This window comes from Cenococcum geophilum (assembly GCF_001692895.1).
Source record: "Cenococcum geophilum 1.58 unplaced genomic scaffold K441scaffold_5, whole genome shotgun sequence".
NCBI classification, from domain to species: Eukaryota; Fungi; Ascomycota; class Dothideomycetes; order Gloniales; family Gloniaceae; genus Cenococcum; species Cenococcum geophilum.
The window spans coordinates 3,753,680-3,759,679 of record NW_027137563.1 but is presented as its reverse complement, the minus strand read 5'-3'; positions in this window follow the sequence as shown (position 1 = coordinate 3,759,679).

Genomic DNA, 6,000 nt, shown 5'->3' with positions numbered 1-6,000 from the left:
TTTATTAATAATATTTACGTAGGTATTAAGGGCTCCTGGTAAGTCTACGCCTATTAGGGAGGTTTTTAGTTTAGGGCTTAGAGATTTAATAAGGCTATTAATTAGTGCGGAGTTATTCTAACCTGTTTCCCTTATATAACGGTTAAATTTAAAGAAGTATACTAGGAAACTTTTCGTTCCTTAAGCTATATAGTTTATCTTTTTCTAGGTAGTAGCTTAGCGGTTTAGGTTACTATATAAGGCTTTAAGAAGTACAACTAGGCTTTATACTAAGGTTGGCTAAAAAGGTTTAATAAAGTTAGCTACCTCTCCTCCTAGTCGACTTAGGGCGTAATAAAGTCGGTTAGCTTCGGTTAGGTAACGGTTAGCGTTACTAGTTAGCTTATTTTTAAGCTGGCTTAGGAATAATTAGAGTTCTTATTATTTACTAGTAAATACTAGGGGATTTAGTAGTTGTTTAGATTGTTTTAGTATAGTAGTTAGTTTAAGGTAGACAGTTACTATAGGTTTAGGGCTTACGTTCAGCGTGTTTATCTCTAAAAATAGTATTTAGTCTTAAGGCCCTAATATAGGCATCTTAAGTGTACGGATTTCTTCTTAGAGGTCCTTAATTAATTACTAGTGTTATACTTCTTATTCGGCTTATTATTAGTTTAAAGTAGCTTAGTTTTATATAAGGGCGTCTATAAAAGACTTTTATATTTCTGCTAGTTATTTTTAGAGTATAGATATAATACCGGCGGCTGTTATATGGGCTTTAGGGTCATTTTATATCTCGGAGGTGGTATATAGAGTTAACGCAATATAGTGTTACGGAGTAAGTATAAGCGGCGATAATATATAGCAAGGTAGATATTATTAAGCTATGTGTATAAACTGTATAAGAAGTCAAGACGTTACGTAAGGAAAGAAGGTAGGAAAATGGGAAGAAGGGGTATATATCGTTAACTTAGTTGCTTAGTTAATATATACATAGGGCAGAATAGGGTTCAGTTTATAGTCCTAGCAGAACTTAGCAGAATTTAGTAGAACTTGGCAGAATATAGCAAAATACCATAGATTGCCGTTAGATTGCCATTAGATTGCTATTAGGTTGCTATTTCGCGGTTAGTCTCTAATTGCTAAGTTAGTAAAAACAGGTAGATGTGTGTAAGGTATTATAGGGGTGTCCCGTAATATAGCCCAATTTAAGTAGATAGACTATTCCTTGCTACGGTAGTGTCTAATATAAAAGTGGCCTATGCGTTATCTCAGGTGCCCCGGACCCTCGTTAAGGAATTACCTCTCACTTTATAAATATTATGCAATTCTGTTATAAAATTCTGCTAAGGAAGGTGCCGTATATAAGCGATCTAGCTAATTAGAGCATGTGCGAGGCAATTCCTCTCTAAGGGTCTAAGAGAAAATAGGCGCGTTTTACACCCTTATACCTTATAGTTTCCTTATACTTTTAAAATAGAACTTCCCCACTATAGCTTATTTTCCCCTAAGATTAGGTAAGCTACTTCTTAGCTATAATAAGAAGTAGCTTACCCAATCTTAGGGAAAAATAAGTTGTGGTAGTAAAATGCGATCGAGGTTCTGATATAGCTAGTTAGGTTAGCCTAGTTTTAAAAAATACATTTTTGGACTTTAAGGCTGTATATCAACCCCTAATATATAGGCTAGCTAATTAAATTAATAAGAATATATAAGAAGAAGAGGTTATAATTTAAATGCATTAACAACTGTAACTATAGCTGCTAAATTGGCCCTATTATGGCTGCTTAAAAATAATATACGTTGAAAAAGTAGCCTAGCTTATAGCAAGCACGCGCCCATAATCTCTTAGACGCTACGTAGAGGATTTTGTTGGGTCACGTGGAGCTGAGAATTAGTAAGAAGTTATGTAAAGGGGCGGGCCTGCCAATTATCTACGAAGCGGCTGAGGCACCTAAGAAAACCTATGCGCGAAAACCAAAAAACATTAAGACTAAGGGAAGATTTAGCTGGTTTAATTGGTTTAATTCTTATTAATAATATTAGACCCAAACTACCGTAGCAATAGTATATCTACAGTTACGTTTATATGGCTGATTCAGCGGCTAAGTTATAATTACGCAGGTGAGGAGGCCCGTGCGTTCAGCGACTATAGATATTACCCCATATCCACAGTCGATTTTTAATCGCCAGCGACACCGCGCTCTTAACACCCGTCGAGCGCTATACGTAGAGCCTGCTAAGAGCTTTCTACTTATACTAGAATGGTAAGAATCGGCCATAGGTTAATAAAGATATTCGCGTTTTAAGTTGCGCGCCACCATCGTATAAGCACCCTAAAGCACCCTATTAAACTTACACGGCACTAAAATAAGCCCCTAGGGGGCTATAGATAAAGGTTTTAATAGAAAACCTCTTAGTATCTTATTAGAAGTTATATATATAACTATTTTAAAGCTTTTCTACCCGCTTAAAGCCGTTTATAAAGCTAATTTAGCGAGTACTATATTTGCTCCTGCCGTAGATTAACCTACTATATAGCCGCTTCCTCGCTAACCTTCTAGACCTATATAACCCGCTTAATCTCCTTAATAACCTTAAGCCGTAGGGAGTACTATTAAACCTCTTTTTACTAGCTAGCCCGCTATTTACTGCCCTATTTAGAATCTAGCGCTACTATAGAAGGATTACCTCCTAGCCCTTTAATCTACTTACGCTAAAGGGCCTATACGGAGTTTACCGCGCGGCTTATATAGTATATAGGTAGAGACCCAGACCTAGGCTCTAGCTAGAACTGCGGCTGTAGCTATAGCTATAGCTATAGCTATAGCAGCGGCGGCGGTAGTGGTGGTGGCGAAGCTATATAGGAAGGAGAGCCTATAGTGCTTACCTAGGCGGACGTATATCTACTAAATCCTGTAATAGATAGAGCTAAAGGGGCCACTTTTATAGGCGGACGTAGGGGGTTAGTAGACCGGCCCTAAGGCTATACCGTAGCCGTAGCTGTAGCTATAGCTAAAGGGGCTTCTAGTTAAAATGTAAGGCCTCCGGATATTAGTAATTAAAGCTATAAAGATTAGGCCTATTAGGACTTATCTAAATAATCTAATAAGCCCTTAACCTTACTAGCTATCTACTTATATTCAGTATATAAAGCCTTTAGTTAGTTAGTAAGGAGTGGCATAGCTTAATAGAGAATTAACAGCTAATTTAGGCTCCCCTCCTCTTCCTATAGGTAAAGCTCTAGATCTTACGTAAAGGCCTTATATACCTTATACTAAAAAATAGGGTGGCTCTATACTAGATAGCTTAGGACTATCTTATAAAGGGTTATTAAGTCTTATAGAATAACCTCACGGAGGTAAAAGAAAAGGTTTATAACCCCTATAGTAGTAAGGTTATTAATCTAGTATAGCTACGGGCTAAAGCGGCCCTTCCATTTATCTAGTTTAGGCTATATTATTAATAGCAGTATATTAGGCGGCGTAATACCTACACGGTAGATTTTAAAGCAGCCTATCTATAAGGGGTATCCTACTATTAACCTTATAAACTCTCGCGGGAGAAAGTTTAAGTAATAGCCTATTATTTACTCTTAGTTTTACCTCCTAGCGCGCTAAATCTAGTCCTTACTAACCCCCTTTAGCTCCGCTGTCTTAGCGCCAGCGCTCCGCCTAATATACGTCTTCTTCTCTAAAAAGACGCTAATATATTAGAAGACCTTTACAACCTAATCTCACTGCAAGTTATATAAGAGGGCTACCTTACGGTCCCTACCGCTCTTAATTAGGCGTATATTATACTATACTAAGCGCCTACTAAAGTCTAGGAATAGCTCCGTATTAAGATCCTAGCGGTATAAAAGATAGAAAGCTAGCCTACTAAGTATATAAATAAGCGGCTTCCTATTCTATAGGGCCCTAATAGTCTTAAGGCGGCCATACTAGTTCTACTTACCTACGTATATAGTAAATATTAAGGGCATATAGCGCGTAGGGCCTTTACCCTTAAACTTAAAGGTAAATAGATCTAAGATCTTAGTAAAGCGTCTATCGCCACCGCGGGTAAGCATATAGTAGCCTAGTAGGATATTAATAAGTATGCAGAAGTAGCACTCTAGGGATAAGGCGGCGCCCCTAGCCTAAAGCTTATAGCAGACGCTCTAGAACTCGTCCTCGGTATAGCTATTAAGAAGGGTATCTCTGCCCTTATTAGCGAACTACTCTTTCTTACGCTGCGCGTCCCTCCGCTATAGTATCTTTAGGTACTCCCTAACGCTATCCTTCCATAAAAACAGGTGGCTATTTATTCCTATAGCTTTCTGCATCTAATAGAGGTCCGTTAAAGTAGTAATATAACCGCAAACTAACCGCTATAAGAGCTACGTCTCCTCTTAAGGTACGTTAATGTCAGCTTTACAGCTCTTCCCTTTTAAGGGCTAGCTTATAACCTCCTTAACAAGAAAGAGAAGTAGCTTATCCTTTATAATAGTATTGCTATTATAATACTGCTTCCGTTTACAGAAGGCCTAGAGCTAAATAACGCGTTAATTATAGGCCGCGATACTTTTAAAAGAGGGGGAGTATTACCTTAAACTCCTTCTGCTTTAGATTATATATTAAAAACATATTCTTAGGCCTTATGGTATACGTAAGGGTAAGGATATACTGCGCGTTAGCGCGTAATTTGGCATTATTAGCAATATTAATCTCTACGCGGTTAGTTAGCGCTATCTTATATAGTAGGTATAATAGTAGACGTGCTACCGCGATTAAGGATTAGGTAGGGAGGACTTTTTTATATATACTTAGGGCCCTAATGCCCCTAATTACCCTACGGTTAGGGTTAATTAGCGGCTTAATTAGTAGGTGGCCCTAGATACACAAATCTCCTTAGCTTAGCGCTAGTGGCGCTATAGAGATCCTTAAATCTAACCTAGGTGGCTAGCTAAATATGTGATTTTTTAGCTAACTAAGGATTAGCCAGGTAGTTAATACTAATAGTATATTTACAGTTACGTTTATATAGCTAATTTAGCAGCTAAGTTATAATTACGCAGGTGAGGAGGCCTATACGTTTAGCGACTATAGATATTACCCTATATCTACAGTCGATTTTTAATCACTAGCGACACCGCGCTTTTAATACCTATTAAGTGCTATACGTAGAGCCTACTAAGAGCTTTCTACTTATACTAGAATGGTAAGAATCAGCTATAGGTTAATAAAGATATTCGCGTTTTAAGTTGCGCGCTACTATTGTATAAGCACCCTAAAGCATCCTATTAAACTTATATAGTACTAAAATAAGCCCCTAGGGGGCTATAGATAAAGGTTTTAATAGAAAACCTCTTAGTATCTTATTAGAAGTTATATATATAACTATTTTAAAGCTTTTCTACCCGCTTAAAGCCGTTTATAAAGCTAATCTAGTAAGCACTATATTTGCTCCTACCGTAGATTAACCTGCTATATAGCCACTTCCTTACTAACCTTCTAGACCTATATAACCCGCTTAATCTCCTTAATAACCTTAAGCTATAGGGAGTACTATTAAACCTCCTTTTATTAGCCAGCCCGCTATCTACTGCCCTATTTAGAATCTAGCGCTACTATAAAAGAATTACCTCCTAGCCCTTTAATCTACTTACGCTAAAGGGCCTATATAGAGTTTACCGCGCGGCTTATATAGTATATAGGTAAAGACCCAGATTTAGGCTCTAGCTAGAACTGCGGCTATAGCAGTGGCGGCGGTAGTAGTAGTGGCGAAGCTATATAGGAAGGAGAGCCTATAGCGCTTACCTAGGCGGACGTATATCTACTAGATCCCGTAACAGATAGAGCTAAAGGGGCCACTTCTATAGGCGGATATAAGGGGTTAGTAGACTGGCCCTAAGGCCATACCGCAGCCGCAGCCGCAGCTATAGCTAAAGGGGCTTTTAGTTAAAATGTAAGGCCTCTAAATGTTAGTAATTAAAGCTATAAAGATTAGGCCCGCTAGAACTTATCTAAATAGTTTAAT